This window comes from Microcaecilia unicolor, chromosome 1 (genome assembly GCF_901765095.1).
Source record: "Microcaecilia unicolor chromosome 1, aMicUni1.1, whole genome shotgun sequence".
NCBI classification, from domain to species: Eukaryota; Metazoa; Chordata; class Amphibia; order Gymnophiona; family Siphonopidae; genus Microcaecilia; species Microcaecilia unicolor.
This window is the reverse complement of record NC_044031.1, coordinates 10,062,219-10,079,740: the sequence shown is the minus strand read 5'-3', so window position 1 is coordinate 10,079,740 and position 17,522 is coordinate 10,062,219. Positions and strand designations below refer to the sequence as shown.

Sequence of the window (17,522 nt, the reverse complement as noted above, 5' to 3'; positions counted from 1 at the left end):
TTATATGGCTTTTCTACTGTGTGAATTCTCTGATGTATGGTCAGTGTTCTTCTCAGTAAAGCTTTTACCACACTCACTACATGTGAACGGCTTCTCACCTGTGTGCATTCTCTGGTGTTTGGTCAGTGTCTCTTCTCAGTAAAGCTTTTACCACACTCACTACATGTGAACGGCTTCTCACCTGTGTGCATTCTCTGGTGTTTGGTCAGTGTTTGCTTCTCAGTAAAGCTTTTATAACACTCAGTACATGTAACGGCTTCTCACCTGTGGATTCTCTGGTGTATGGTCAGTGTTTGCTTCTCAGTAAAGCTTTTATACACTCACTACATGTGAACGGCTTCTCACCTGTGTGCATTCCTGGTGTTTGGTCAGTATTCTCTTCTCAGTAAAGCTTTTACCACACTCACTACATGTGAACGGCTTCTCTCCTGTGTGAATTCTCTGGTGTCTGGTCAGTGTTCCCTTCGTACTTAAGCTTTTACCACAATCATTACTGGAAATCGCTCAATGCTGTGGATTCTCTTGTGTTTGTGAGTGTGTTCTTTTTGACTGAAGCTTTTACCACACTCAGTACATGTAAATGGCTTCCCAACCTGTGTGAATCTCTGGTGTCTGGTCAGTCTTTTCTTTCTCAGAAAAGCTTTTACACACTCACTACAGGTAAATGGCTTTTCCTCTGTGTGGATTTTCTGAGTATGGTCAGATTTCCCATTAAACTAAATCTTTTACCACACTCAGTACATGTAATGGCTTTTCTCCTGTGTGGATTCTCTGATGTATGGTCAGACTTCCCATTTAAACTAAATCTTTTACCAACACTCAGTACATGTAATGGCTTTTCTCCTGTGTGAGATTCTCTGATGTATGGTCAGCCTTCCCATTACGCTAAATCTTTTACCACACTCAGTACATGTAAATGGCTTTTCTCCTGTGTGGATTCTCTGATGTATGGTCAGTGTATTCTTCTTAGTAAAGCTTTTACCACACTCAGTACATGTAAACGGCTTCTCACCTGTGTGGATTCTCTGGTGTCTGATTAGTTTTCTCATTCGTACTTAAGCTTTTACCGCACTCACTACATGGAAATCGCTCAATGCTGTGGTTCTCTTGTGTGATGTGAGTTGTTCTTTCTGACTGAAGCTTTTACCACAGTCAGTACATGTAAATGGCTTCTCTCCTGTATGGATTTTCTGGTGTCTGATCAGTTTTCCCTTTATATTAAAGCTTTACCACAGTCATTACATGGAAATCGCTCAATGATGTGGATTCTCTTGTGTGTTGTGAGGTGTTCTTTTTGACTGAAGCTTTTATTACAGTCAGTACAAGTAAATGGGTTCATTCACAGTGTCAGTTTTTTGGGTGGTCTCCGGAGACTGTCTGTAGTGAGCTTTTACTGCACATAGTAGAGGTAAATGGTTTCACTACTGAATTAAGCCTCTTGGGCATTGTGAGGTTTCCGTTCCAACAAGCACTTATACCACTGTCAGCAGAAGTATATAATCTCTCATTTTTCTTGATTTCCTGGTATTTTGAGAGTGTTGCCTTCCTGCAAATATTTTTTTCAGATTTAGTAGAAGTGTCCGGTTCCCCAGCAGTTTGAGCTTTTTGGTGATCTATGACTGCTTCCTCTTGACTAAAGCTTTTCTGACATTCAGCACTTGAAACTGATCTCTGTCCTTGTGGAAATTTTCTTCCTTGTTGGAGCTTTTCTCACATCCAGGACATGAAGATATTCTCATCATCAGTGATGTTTTCTTATGTTTTATAATGTCTGCTTTGGTCGTAAAGCTTTTCCCAGATTCTGTAAATGTACACAATTGTAGTTCTTTATTAGTTTGCTTGTGTTGCATTAGCTTTTCTTCCTATTGAAACCTTTCCCACATTCAGAACCTGTAAAATGTTTTCTCTTTTAGGACTGTTTCTGTTGTCCTTCTAGTTCTCTCTTAGACTGACATTTCCCCCCATTTCCGTACATGTAGATGGTCTCTCTTCAGTATCAGATCTAAGAAGTGATTTTAGAACAAAATGAATTGCTGAGGAATATCTGACAAATATCACAGGAACAGCTTTGATCTCACTCTGGTTTCTCTCCTCTTCCCCTGCCTGTTGAGATTACTGATACTGTTTTTCACACAGAGCTGAGCCTCCTGGTGAAGGTTTTTGTTTATTTTGATCCTTTTCCTTTTCCTCCCCAGTCAGAACTGGAAGAAGTTTTCTCTTTGTCTCTTTCTGATAACATCTTTTCCCCTCAGGCTTCTCACTGAGCTTCCGTTATGTGTCTCTGTATTACTGTTTTTAGGGTCCTCTTTTTCTTAAAAGTAAAAAAAAGAGCATTGTGTATTATTGTAGGAAAAGACATAAAAACAATCTTACAATCCAAACGTATCACAGGCACAAACAGCAATGATGAGCCAGTAATTATTAATTGTAAAATGGACAAACAATCCACCTAAAGCCGCCTAGATAAACTTTTTTTTATATATTTTTAAGGGAGGGGTTTGTGGGGGTGCTATGTGTTTTTTTATTCTTAGTTATTTGTGTTTATCTTTAGGGGGTTTGTTTGTCCATTTTACAATTTTACCCCTGAATGCCGAAACATGTTGGGCTGACGAACTAATAGAAAAAGTACTTTGGACTTAGATTTTCCACTACTTATAAGGCTGTTTTGATTCCTTAAAGGATTTTAAGAAATAATTACCGGCTTCTCATTGCTGGTTTGTTATTGTAAGAGAAGAACAATTTAACAAGTTTAAGGGTCATAGGGTTGCCATGTGGAAATCAGCACTACCGTCCGGCATACACAAAGTTTGCCGGTGTGCCATTTTCCATGTCAGAAAACATTCTTCTACTTGTAGCGTGGGTTCATGGTGTAGGTGCGTCTGGCGGTAATTGCGCACTGACCGATTACCGCTGCGTTAAAATGTGAACCTGCTCAGGCATTAACTGGCTGCAAAAAACAGATAGGCAACCGATCCACAAAATCCAACGTGGAACAAACACAGCAGATCAGTCAATGATATGGTTCAAAACTTTATTCTAGAGTCATGCCCAACACAGACTGTGTTTCGCCCACCAGGGCTGCGTCAGGGGCTTTAAATTGAAACCAAGTTTCAACCGAAGCAAAAAAAAACAGTGTGATGCCTTCTTCCAAGGTGAACCCAAGAAATTCACTCCGTGGACCGCGTGTATATGCTGGCAGGTCCACGGAGTGCATTTATTGGGTTCACCTTGGAAGAAGGCATCACGCTGATTTTTTGCTTCAGTTTGAACTCATTAAATGGCTGCATGCAGATTTCTGTTTTAGCAGACGGCTATTTAGGCCTCCATTTAAAACAAAGGCAATTCCACACCGCCCACACTACCAAGTGCCACTTACATGTGCGGAGGAGTGGCCTAGTGGTTAGGGTGGTGGACTTTGGTCCTGAGGAACTGAGTTCGATTCCCGGCACAGGCAGCTCCTTGTGACTCTGGGCAAGTCACTTAACCCTCCATTGCCCCATGGAAGCCGCATTGAGCCTGCCATGAGTGGGAAAGCGCGGGGTACAATGTAATACACAGACCCCTTTACATTCCCTCGAAGCAGAAAATACAACATATCCATGCTGACGATTACCAGAGATGCAGATAGAACAGATGATGTCACTCAAGCTGATATTTAAAAGCTCCTTGTTGGTCTTCCCACATCGATATAACAGCCATCAGAGATCTTGATCCTGTCTCCAATGGTGGCCAGTCTGGTCACAAATGCCTGTCAGAGCCCAAAAGTAGATCTATTTCTCATGGTTCATTTTTCACTGACGAGCAATGGCTCTGTGAAGGGGCAGACTCAAGAAGAATGTCAGGAAGTATTTTTTCACGGAGAGAGTAGTGGATGCTTGGAATGCCCTCCCGCGGGAGGTGGTGGAGATGAAAACGGTAACGGAATTCAAACATGCGTGGGATAAACATAAGGAATCCTGTGCAGAAGGAAGGGATCCTCAGGAGCTTAGCCTAGAATGGGTGGCAGAGCTGGTGATTGGGAGGCGGGGCTAGTGCTGGGCAGACTTATACGGTCTGTGCTGGAGCTGGTGGTTGGAGGAGCGGGACTAGTGCTGGGCAGAGTTATACGGTCTGTGCCGGGGCTGGTGGTTGAGCGGCGGGATACTGGTGGGCAGACTTATAAGGTCTGTGCCAGAGCCGGTGGTGGGAGGCAGGGATAGTGCTGGGCAGACTTATACGGTCTGTGCCAGAGCTGGTGTGGGAGGCGGGACTGGTAGTTGGGAGGCGAGGATAGTGCTGGGCAGACTTATACGGTCTGTGCCAGAGCTGGTGGTGGGAGGTGGGACTGGAGGTTGGGAGGCAGGGATAATGCTGGGCAGACTTATACGGTCTGTGCCAGAGCCGGTGGTGGGAGGCGGGACTAGTGCTGGGCAGAGTTATACGGTATGTGCCGGGGCTGGTGGTTGGGCGGCGGGGATAGTGCTGGGCAGACTTATACGGTCTGTGCCAGAGCTGGTGGTGGGAGGCGGGACTGGTAGTTGGGAGGCGAGGATAGTGCTGGGCAGACTTATACGGTCTGTGCCAGAGCTGGTGGTGGGAGGTGGGACTGGAGGTTGGGAGGCAGGGATAATGCTGGGCAGACTTATACGGTCTGTGCCAGAGCCGGTGGTGGGAGGCGGGACTAGTGCTGGGCAGAGTTATACGGTCTGTGCCGGGGCTGGTTGGGAGGCGGTGATAGTGCTGGGCAGATTTATAGGGTCTGTGCCAGAGCTGGTGGTTGGGAGGCAGGGATAGTGCTGGGCAGACTTATAGGGTCTGTGCCACAGCTGGTGGTTGGGAGGCGGGGATAGGGCTGGCCAGACTTATACGGTCTGTGCCCTGAAGAGGACAGTACAAATAAAAAAGTAGCACATATGAATTTATCTTCTTGGGCAGACTGGATGGACCGTACAGGTCTTTTTCTGCCGTCATCTACTATGTTACTATGTTACCTGACTACAAATATTTTATGGATTTTCCTCTTTTGAACCCCTCTATCATAGTTCCTTTGACCACATCCTCTGGTACAACGAACAGCTTAATTATGGTGGCAGCCATAGAAGTAGTTCCGTGGGCCAGGGCGCATATGCAACAGTTGCAGTCAGATCTTTTGAGCCGTTGGGCTCCTCAAACGCAGGAGTTGGAGATGCGTTTGCCATTGTCCAGAATTCCTCGTTGCAGCTTGCGCTGGTGGCTCCACATAGGCAACTTGAAAAAGGGAATGCCTTTATAATCCCCAGCATGGATAGTACTCACTACAGATGCCAGTCTGACAGGCTGGGGAACTCATTGTCTCGGTCAGGTAGCCCAGCAGGGGAATGGACAGCCCTCACCTGCACTCCAGTCGAAGCACCACCGTCCGACGACATCAGCACTAGTGGAGGTCCCGGTACCACCGACGCCGACGCAGCCTTCCGATGTCTCGGCCCCGACGATGAGAGGGTCGATGCCTCGATGCAATCGATACAGTCGCGGCCGAGGGCGGAGGTCTTGACGCACTCGATACTCCCGGTGCCGATGCCGACGAAGAGCCCGAGAACAAAACGTTCCACTGGGCCAATCTCGCTACCTGAGTCCTTTTCTGTAAAAGGGCGCAAAGACTACAGGCCTGCGGGTGGTGCCCAGCCCCCAGACACTGAAGACACGACGTGCCTATCAGTGAGCGAGATTACCCGGGCGCACTGGGTGCACTCTTGAAGCCGCTGGGAGACTTCGATGATATGGGCGGAAAAATCACGCCGGCGAAATCAAAACTTGTAATTGCGGTAAGGCACCAAAAAGAGGGGGAGAAAAAACTCGACCCGAGGCCTCAAAAGGGCCTACCCCGAAAACGAAAGAAAACTTAACGGGGCCAAAAACTGGAAATACGGGAAGGGGAAAAAGACCGAAAGGCCCTTCTCCGAAATCCCTTTTTTTTTTTTAAATCGAAAGTCAAAAAACGCACGAGGGTCAACTTAAGGGGTGCGAACGGCGCAAACACGACCGTACCGAGCGCGGACAAAAGAAGACTGACGAACACGAGCCGGTTCGGGCGGGAAGACGGGCGCATGCGCGGTGCGCATGGGCGCGCGAGGACTAGCAAAGGCCTTTGCTAGTGAAGTTTCCGATTGGAGGGGCTGCCGTGGACGTCACCCATCAGTGAGAACAAGCAGCCTGCTTGTCCTCGGAGAATGCTACCTCACCTTGCGTACTGTGTTCAATTCCGGTCACCGTATCTCAAAAAAGATATAGTGGAATTAGAAAAGGTTCAAACAAGAGCGACCAAAATGATAAAGGGGATGGAATTCCTTTCATATGAGGAAAGGCTAAAGAGGTTTGGGCTCTTCAGCTTAGAAAAGAGACAGATAAGGGGGATACGATTGAGGTCCTTAAAATCCTGAATGATGGTGTAGAATGGGTAAAAGTGAATCAATTTTTCACTCTTTCAAACGTACAAAGACTAGGGGACACTCAATGAAGTTTCATGGAAATACTTTTAAAATAAATAGGAGGAAATATTTTTCATTGAAAGAATAGTTAAGCTCTGGAACTCACAGCCAGGGGATGTGGTAACGGTGGTTAGCATATCTGGGTTTAAAAAAAGGTTTGGACAAGTTCCTGACGGAAAAGTCTATAGTCTGTTATTAAGATGTTATGTTCTTCACTGAATAGGTAATTAAACTCTGGAATTGATTGCCAGAAAACACGGTAAAAGCAGTTAGCGTAGCCCCTCCCTAGATTGAGCATAAGATCAAACATAAGAACAGCCATACTGGGTCGGACCAATGATCCATCTAGCCCAGTATCCTTCTTCCAGCAGTGGCCAATCCAGGTCACAAGTACCTGGCAGAAACCCAAATCTTACTTCCGCAAGGACGGGCCTTGGCAGAGAAGAAGGTCCCAGCCGCCAGCAGACAGGATGTGCCGGGGGGAGGACCCTGTACGAAGAAAGGAAATCATTTGAGGTAACTTGCGCTGGGGGTGGGGGAGAGGTGTTCAGTGACGGAAAATGCCAGAGCGGGAGAGGGGGTAAGAGAGAGGGAGTTCCAGAACCTGAGGACAGAGAGATTTGTGGAGGAAGTATTCACCCCCCCCCCCCCCACTGCTCTGGGCCCTCAGGCACTGCCCAGTTGCCCGATACGTCAATCTGCCCCTGATGCGATGCTGTGAGAACATCGTATGGTTTTCTGTACCCTTTTTTACAATTATGTTTTTATTTTTTACAATTAATTTGTATGTTTTTACTATATAATTTATATTGTCTGTACTAAAGATTTTAATGCTTTATTTGTATGTAAAGTGTGGGTCCTCAATAAACTTTGCTTCCTTCAGCCTAAGACCTCGCCTCTGAGGTCCATCCATGGTTCACTAGACTTCTTCTGTTGTGTTGTTGGTTTCTGTTGCTGATTCCCTCTTTCTTTCTTGCTTGCATTGTATATGGAATGGGTCATCTCGTCATCATTCATTATCAGTCACCCAGGCTTCTTGCACTGAGCCTCACCCACTGCCAATGTGCCTGAGAAGAGAATTTAAGACTAACGGGAAACTCTTACCTAGAGACATCAGGATCTCATAGTTGTCCTTCATCACCTCCCTCCAAAGCTCCTTCTGCTCCTCATCTAAATACTCCCACTCCTCCTGGGAGAAAGAGACAAAGACGTCCTCAAATGTCACCTGCATCTGAAACACAAACCAGAAACACAGTCAGGGACACGGGGAGGTACTCAGAATGCATTTGAAATCAGCTCCTATCTTTGTTTTTGGGGTTGTAACTGTGCAGATTTTTAAACAATTCAGATTTAGAGCATAAGCATAAGAGCATAAGAATAGCCATACTGAGACAGACCAGTGGTCCATCTAGCCCAGTATTCTATTTCCAATAGTGGCCAAGCCAGGTCACAAGTACCCAGCAGAAACCCAATAGTAGCAACATTCCATTCTACCAATTCCAGGGTAAGCAGTGCTTCCCCATGTCTATCTCAATAGCACACTGTGGACATTTCCTCCAGGAACTTGTCTAAACCTTTTTTTAAATCCAGATACACTAACTGTTGTTACCACATCCTCTGGAAATGAGTTCCAGAGCTTAACTATTCGTTGAAGTGAAACAATACTTCCTCCTATTTGTTTTAAGGGAAAATTAGGTTCACACCTTGATAATTTTCTTTCCTTTAGTCACAGCAGATGAATCCATTAACTGATGGGTTGTATCCGCCTACCAGCAGGTGGAGATATGGAACACTGAAAGCACATGGTGTTCCTGGATGCCCAACTCCCTCTGCCTTCAGTATATGAAATCTCCAAAGCAGAGTGAATAAGAAAGGCAAAATAACATAAACTTTCCTCAAGAGAACAAACACCCCTGAACCAGAGCAATAACCAAAGGAGGGACGTTATCAACCTCCTGCAATAAAAACAGCATGTAGTAACTCTGACAGCTTGTCTTCAAGTACTCCTGATGAGGCACAATGTCTGTATGCAATATATGTACAAAAACTAAAGCCAGTCAGGGAGGGATCATGGATTCATCTGCTGTGACTAAAGGAAAGAAAATTATCAAGGTAAGAACCTAACTTTCCCTTCCTTGTCATCAACAGCAGATGAATCCATTAACTGATGGGATGTACCAAAGCACTTCCCTAAGTAGGGTGGGAACAGGCAACTCCGCGAGCAAGCCCTTGCGCTCCAAAATACGCATCCTGCCGCAGCTGCCACATCCAGCCTGTAATGCCTACAAAAGAGAGCTGAGAAGCCCAGGTAGCCACATGACAGATCTCTTGAAGAGAAAAGACACCCGTTTCAGCCACGAAGAGGACATTGCCCTCGTAGAGTGCGCTTTAAACGCTTCAGGCAGCAACCGCCCTGAAAGCAGATAAGCAGAAAAAATGAGTTCCTTAAGCCAGCGGGCTATAGTGGCCTTAGACGCTGGAAACCCCCGTCGGGGACCTGCCAACAGAACAAATAAATGATCATGATTCCTAAACTCATCTGACATCTGCAGATACTGCCACAGAGCCCTGCGGACATCCAAAAGGCGCAATTGCCCACAGAAGTCCGGAAACTCCTCCTTACAAAAGGAAGGAAGAAAAATGTGCTGATTCAGGTGAAAAGCTGAAACCACCTTAGGCAGAAAGGAAGGCACAGTACGAACAGTTACCCCGGATTTCGAGAACTGTAGAAAGGATCCCGACAGGAAAGAGCCTGAAGCTCAGACACTCTTCTCGCCAACGTCATTGCCACTAAAAGGACTGTCTGAGAGTCACACCCTTTTCAGAAGCCCGTTTAAGAGACTCAAACGGAGATCGCTGGAGCGCCTTCAACACGAGCCACAAGTTCCAAGCCGGACAGGGCGACCGCAAAGGAGGACGGAGACGAAGTGCCCCTCTGAGAAATCAGACCAATATCCGGATGAGCAGCAAGGGACAAACCGGAGACTTTCCCCCGGAAGCAGGCCAACGCTGCCACTTGAACTCGAAGGGAATTGTAGGCCAGGCCCTTTTGTAGCCCGTCCTGCAAAAAGTCCAGCAAAAGCGAGACTGTTGCCAGAGTCGGCGAGATAGAATTTGGAGTACACCACGCCTCAAAAGTGTGCCAGATTCGAGCATAAGTCGCAGAGGTAGACCGTGTGCGAGCCTGCAAGAGCGGGGCAATAACCTTATTGAAAATAGCCCTTGTCCCTCAATTGCGTCCTCTCAAGAGCCAGGCCGTAAGACCACAGCGGCAAGATCACCAGACCCTGAACTAACAAGTTTGGAACCCAAGTCAAAGGAAGATGCGCGTCCACCAGCATCTGCCAGAGATCTGCGTACCACCACGGATGCCTTGGCCAATCCAGGGCGATGAGGATCACCAATCCTCAGTGCAGGCGAATCCAAAGTAGCACTCACCCTACCAAGGGCCAAGGAGGGAAACACATACAGGAAGGCCCGAGCGCCAAGGTTGAGCCAGGGCATCCAACCCCGCCGAGCGAGGATCTCTCCTTCTGCTGAAAAAAGCGAGGGACTTTGGCGTTTACGCTTGACGCCATGAGGTCCAAGCCTGGAGTCCCCCATTTGGTACAAATCTGAAGAAAAACTTCTTCTGCCAGTTCTCATTCCGCCGAGTCGATTTGATGTCTGCTGAGGAAATCGGCTTGTACGTTGCTCTGACCGGCTATGTGAGCCGCGGACAGCAGCTCTCAGTGGCGCTCGGCCCAGTCGCAAATCTGAGACGCCTCCACAGCAAGGGCCCTGCACTGAGTGCCGCCCTGACGAAAGATGTAGGCCACTGCTGTTGGCAGAACTCGGACAGGAAGACCCTTCAGCGTCCTGTGGAAGGCCAGAAGAGCCTGAAATATCACTCTCAGTTCCAAGCGATTGATGGACCATCCCGCTTCCTGCGGTGGACCACAGACCCTGAGCATAGTGTCCCCGGCAATGAGCTCCCAGCCCGAAAGGCTAGCATCCGTTATCACCAGACACCAAAAAGGAAGAGCCAGTGGCATCCCCTGCCGCAGCATGCTGTCGGAAAGCCACCAATCCATACTGCGCTTGGCCGCAGGAAGCCACTTTAGTCTGCGTTGGTATTCCTGGGAAATCGGAGACCATTGCTGGAGCAGAGCAAGCTGCAGCAGCCTCATGTGAGCTCTCACCCAGGGAACCACCTCTATGGTGGCCGTCATCGATCCCAGGAGCTGAACAAAGTCCCAAGCTCGAGGCGAGGCCATCCGCAGGAGCAGGCGTACCTGATACTGAAGATGAGACGCCTGTTGTCGGGGAAGAAAAACGAACCCCAAAGCTGGTGTCGGACTCCCAAATACTTGAGTAGACTGAGAGGGGGGTCACGTGGACTTTTTGGGCATATTACTACCCAGCCCAGAGTCTGAAGACTGTAACAACTCTGGCTGTGGCAAGTCGGCTTTCATCTGCCGAATCCGCTCTGATGAGCCAGTCGTCGAGATAAGGGGTGAACTCTGATACCCTCTCACCTAAGAAAGGCAGCCACCACTACCATTTACCTTGAAAATGTCCAAGAAGCAGTTTGCAAGGCCAAAAGGCAAGGTGCAAAAACTGTAAATGTTGGCTCAATACCGTAAACCAGAGAAACCGCTGATGCGGCGGCCAGATGGGAATATGCAAATACGCTTCCTTGAGGTCCAGTGACGTGAGAACTCTCCTTCTGGCTGTACTGCCACAATGGACAGAGCGCAGGATTTCCATGCTGAAGTGTTGCACTCCTAAGCCCTCGTTGACTCTGCGTAAGTCCGGATAGGTTCTGACGATCCGCCTTTTTGAGGCACCACAAAATAGATGGAGTAGCGACTGCAGCTGCGTTTGGCAGGAGGAACCGGAACCACGCTCCGAGTTTCAGCAACACCTTCAAGGTCTCGTTACTGCTGCCTGCTGGGCGGCAGTGCCGCATCGGGACTCCAAAAAACGCGTCTCCTACGGGGGCAGCAAATTCTAGTTGGTAACCTTCTCTGATCAGGTCCAGGACCCACTGATCCGAAGTAATCTTGAGTCCACTCCTCGAGAAAGAGGAAAGAGAGGACCCCCTACTGTGAGAACGACGAGTGGCCGGCGCCCCATCATTATGGAGGACGCCCCTGAAACTCCTGGACGTTGCCCGGACGCTGCAGCACATTTGTTTGAACCAAAGGAGTTCCTCGCTGGAAACGGGTACGTTGACAACCACCCCGCAGAGCGCCCCGGTTGATACCTGCGAGCTTTGCGAAAACGTGGCCTGGAGAGGAGGGAAAGAAGACTTTTGGAAGAAGGCCTCGGCCTATCCTCAGGCAACCGTTGGGACTTAGAGACCCCTAGGTCCTTAACAATCTTTCTCCAAATCCTCCCCAAATAAAAGAAGGCCCCGAAAGGGTAACCTCACCAGCCTTTGTTTAGAGGCCATGTCAGCGCCCAATGCCGGAGCCAAGAAGGCGGCGGGCAGCAACCGCCACCGACATCTGCTTAGCCGAAGCTCTGACCAGATCAAACATGGTATCAGCCAAAACAAAATAGAGTAGACTCCATACGCGGGCCGACCTCAGCGAGGGAACCCGCTCCATCTGGCGGGCTGCTCAAATCACCTGCTGCAACCAGGAAAGGCAGGCCCGTGCTGCATAGGAACTGCAAATAGCCGCCCGTAAGGAAAGGCCCGAGATTTCAAAGGACCGCTTCAGCGCAGATTTCAAGCCCACCGGTCTTGCATATCTTTCAAAGCGACCCCTCCCTCCACCGGGAGAGTAGTTCTTTTTAGTCAACAGCTGTGACTAACGCATCCAACCTTTAGGCCATCCCAAAGAGGGCCAACTGACTTTCACTCAGAGGGTAAAGGTGACACATAGCCCTGGCCATCTTCAAGGGACCATCAGGGTCAGACCATTGAGCTGAAATAAGCTCTTGGACGGAAACATGGACGGGAAAGCCCGAGAAGGCTTCTTAGTACTAGCCATCCCTAGGATTAACAGAAGAGGCAGCGCACTCCTCAGGATCTTCAATACAAGGGCCTGTAAGGCATCAGAAACAAGAGCTGGCAGCTTGTCGCAGTGGAAAATCCGAACTGCTTTAGGTCATTCCAACTCCTGTGGCAAGCAGCCACCTCATCTGGATCATCAGTCCGTGAGGGCCTGCCAGACCCCTCAGACTCCCGAAACTAGACCACGGGGGAGAACAGGTGTGAAGAGTCCCCCTCAGATGGGGTATTCACTCGTCTACGCTTAGCATCAGCCAAAAGCTCAGGGGAGAAATAAAGTCTCCAGCAGGTGCTGGGCTATCAAGAACTGGAGGCAACCCAGTACGCAAGGAATTGTCCAGGAGGCCTCAGGCAGTGCTCTTTTCAACATAAAGGCCTTATGCATCAGCAGCACAAATTCAGGGGAAAAACTCACCCTGTACATCGCCCCCACACTGGGGGAAGCGGAGACAATAGCTCCTCTAGAAAACTCGAAACGAGGCATCCTCCTTGGCATCAGACTCCTCCGAAACCGCGAGGATCGAGTAACGCGGCGCCTCCAGCACAGCATCTAGGCAGCATGTGCTGCAAAGCCCCGCTGCTGATCTGCGTTTCCCACAGTGGGAGCAGTGCTTAACCCCTTCAGCAGCCATCAAATACAGAAAACAAAATGGCGCCTTCGCGCCAAAACTTACCCCGCACAGAGCGCTGTCAGTGGGAACCTGCCCGGAGGAGCTGGGCACCACTCTCACCTCAGGAATCAAACAAGCTTCGTCAAGCTGCACCGTACCAGGAGCTCTGGAGATAGCCTCAGAAATCACCATGCGGTGAAAGTGAGCCTCTCTCTTTTGTTTTGTTTTTTTTAACTGTGAGGAAAGTTAGAGGCAGGCAGCCACAGAGGAACTCCGGGAGGAGAGGGAATGGGGTAAGGCAGGGACAGGGAAACCAAGTATGCCTTTAAAGTGGGCACCAGCAGCCACAACACCCCCCCCCCCCCCCCCCGCTCTACTGGCAAAGCACAAGAGCCACCCCAGGCAGAAATCCAGGAGCTGAGAAAGCGACGTCCACACCTGCTGGGAGATAGAGATATACTGAAGGCAGAGGGAGTTGGGCGTCCAGGAACACCATGTGCTTTCAGTGTTCTCTATCTCCACCTGCTGATAGGCGGATACAACCCATCAGTTAATGGATTCATCTGCTGTTGATGACAAGGAAAAGTATTTCCATGTAATTTCATTGAGTGTTCCCTAGTCTATGTACCTTTTGAAAGAGTAAAAAAAATCGATTCACTTCTACTCATTCTACACCACTTAGGATTTTGTATACCTCAATCATATCTCCCCTCAGCTGTCTCTTTTACTACTACTACTTATCATTTCTATTGCGCTACTAAACGTACGCAGTACACTTGAACATGAAGAGACAGTCCCCGCTCGTCAGAGTTTACAATCTAATTATGTCAGACAAACAGGACAAACAAGAGATAAGGGAATATTAAAGTCCCAGGCACATTCGAACGTTGGAGGTGAGAATTATTATATAGGATATCTAAATCTGCACTACCCAAGATGCAAAGGCCTCAAATACAAATCAACCTACGCATCCAGCTTTTCCTACATAAGTCACACAACTGCTGGAACACATTACCAAAGCCTTGAAAATGACGCACAACCACCTAAACTTCCGGAAATCACTAAAAACTAACCTATTCAAAAAGGCCATACCCTGCCGCTCCAACCTAAATGCCTGACCTCTGTGACACAATAAAACTAAAGTACGTAATGGACATAACTCTTCCGTGTATGATTCCCTAATTGTGGCTATATCACACGATCTTTATCCTACCACACCACCACTTTGTATTTGTTCTCATCGGAGCCAGCAAACGCCTCTCCGATACTATGTAAGCCACATTGAGCCTACAATATGTGGGAAAATGTGGGATACAAATGTAATAAATAAATATGCAAGGAGCTCAACGTATTTGAAGAGCTGTCTGGCTTTAAAGTAAATTCGAGGAAACGCTAGACAATTTCTCCTTTAAAATGGCGAAGAAGAGGTCACGTGACGCCATGGTGCAGGGCTGACGCTGGAAAGCTAGGCTCCGCGCACATTCACCCGGAAATCAGATAATTTGACTTACCCAAGGAGCGAAACGCCACATTTAACTCATAATCAGTGGAAGAGCGATTGGTGAGTGGAGATCGAGTGGAGAAACATAGAATGGCAGCGAAATCGGTGAGGAGAGAGCGAGACAAATCGAAACTGCCAGAAAACAAGATGGCCGACCAGCGAGATCCCGGAGAATTAGCGGTGGGATCCACATGGCTGACGGAAATCACGGCCGAGGTTACAGCGGCGGTCGAAGCTGCGCTGGACAAAAAACTTCAGCAATTGCTCGGTCGGACGGAGGAAGCTCATGAGCGTATTGATAGTATAAATATGGAGCTAGATGAAGGTTTACAGCGGATTTCAGAGATGGAGGAGACGATAGGGGCGCAGAAAGAGATTAACAAGAAATTGGAGCGGAGAGTACAGGATCTGGAGACAAAGATCGATGATATGGAGAATAGGAGCAGACGAAATAACCTGCGTCTGGTTGGGCTCCCAGAATCGCTCATGGATAAAGATCTACCTACCTTTTTGGAGGAATGGCTGCCGAAATCATTGCACTTAGAGGACAAATTACAGAGTTTTTGTATCGAAAGGGCTCATAGAGTTGGGCCACCCGAGACAGCATGAGAACAGGCCGCGAGTAGTCATACTAAAATCTCTGAACTTTCGACATAAACAACATATTCTGGAAGCGATAAGAGGAGGCAATACCCTCACATACCAAGATAAGAAGATCCTGTGTTTTCAGGATTATTCCCAGCAGGTGCAGGCGAGGAGGAAGTCCTTCGCACCTATCTGTACGGACCTTTTCAATAGAAAAATAAAATTTGCGCTCCTATATCCGGCTAAACTGCGCCTCACGATTAATGGAGTCACCAATTTTTTGACACAGTTGAAGCAGCTAAAGCATACATTCAACAACATGGGGGTGAATAGACCCTCTAAGAGGAAGGATATAATTACAGACGCATTTTCTGGAGCTTTACAGGACAGAGGTTTAATTGAAACTATTTTGCTATGGAAAACCACCCTTGGGAAACATTTGATCTCTCAAAGATTGAACATTGAATGATGAAACAGAGATTTAATTAGACATGCTTAATGCTTGAATATATGGGATCTTATTGTCGATACAATACACAGAGGACAATAGGGGAAACAGACATGGACTGTGGAATATAATATGTAATTTCAAGATCGCACGAGCATGGAGAGGCGGAATGCAAATAAGGCTGAAAGACCACACAGAACTGAAACACAGCACAGTATGCTGAACTATTGAAAGGTGGTTGCAACAGAAGATGATCAAAGACTGGTATATGAAAAGTGACCTGTTAATTTATGAATGAGTAGGTCGTTAGGACTGGGAAGAGTTGGAGGGGTAAATGATCACTGCAGGGTGAATGCAGGTGTTAATAAGTGACTAGTTCTTTGAACAGGAGGGAGGGAGGGAGGATTTGAAGGATGGGAGATGGGAGGGAGGGAGGGGGGGATGGGAGATAGGGAGACATATAGAACTTGGCTAACAGATTCTCAATTAGATACATGGAGTCAGAAGAGAAATATGAGTGAGTTGAATGATGAGCGGCTGCTTGAACAAATAGTAGGAGTGGTGTGCTGGGACACCATGACTGCCCTTATGTGGATGTGGAATATTGGTTGATGCATGAGCGAGATTTGGGAGACTGATGGGATTAAGGATATACTCCTGGAATGTGGGAGGTATCACATCTCCCATTAAGAGAAAGAAAATATTACATAGTCTCAAAAAGAAAAGAGCAGATATAGCACTCCTCCAGGAGACACATCTATCGTCTCAGGAGCATCTTAAGCTTAAAACCTGGTGGGTGGGGACAGTATTGGAGACCCCTGCGGTGGGGAAGAAGGCTGGGGTAGTGATACTGTTTCATAAATCACTCCAGGTTGAGGTGGGGCAGTTGTGTATGGATTCTGAAGGGAGATACATTCTGGCACAGGTCAAGGTGAATAACACAGCCTACCTCATTAGTAACATATATGCCCCCAATGTGTACAGTAAGAAATTCTTCCATACTCTCATAAGCAAGATGCAGCAATTTAATGTTCCGAAGAAGATAATTGGGGGGGATTTCAATGTAGTAGCAGATCCCACCATGGACAAATCACATAATGTAGCAGGTGCGAAAGGGGAGATGGATAAGGTATCAATTTGATGTGTGGAGCTCTGGGAGTGGTGGATGTGTGGAGGGTTCTTAACCCCAATACCAAAGATTATACGCACTATTCTAGAGCTCACCACACGCAATCACGAATAGACTACATACTGATAGATGAAGACAGCTTTGCAGATATCATGGAGGCAGCAATTGATCCTACGATAATATCAGATCATGCGGCAATATCTATTGAGTTTAAAGATCTGAATTCACAAAGCAGACAGCTTAGATGGATATTTCCCTTGGATCTGTATTATGATCAGGATTTCAGACCATATATTAGGAGAAAATGGGAGGAATATGCACGGTATAATGCACCACATACCGATACACCAATATTGTTCTGGGAGGCTGGAAAGGCTGTGTTAAGAGGAGAGATTATAGCATACAGTGTCAGAAAGAAAAAACAGAGAGATCGGGAGATCATTAGATTGGGGGAACAGTTGGTGCAATTGAGGAGGGCATATGGACAAGGGGCAGCAAATCATATCCGAGAGCAATTGTTAGCCACTCAGGTAAATTTAAATGAACTGCTACATCAGCGAGCCAGTAAATCTGTTGAATATTATAAATATCAATTGCATAGATTTGGAAATAAACCAGGGAAGCTGATGGCAGGGTTGGTGAGGAAGGCGAAGGGGCAGAGGAGAGTGTTGGCGGTCAAGACACAGAGGGGGAACCTAGTACATGATGATACAGAGATACGAGAAGTATTTAAAGATTATTATGCTAGGCTATATGCCAAAAAAGACGAAGATGATTTAGACCCTGACTATATATTTAGAG

General features: G+C 47.5%; 1 pseudogene; it reads right to left on the bottom strand.

Annotated features, from left to right (window-relative positions):
* The window catches only part of LOC115460732, an 87,254-nt pseudogene that overhangs the window by 40,085 nt on the left and 29,647 nt on the right, over positions 1–17,522 (bottom strand).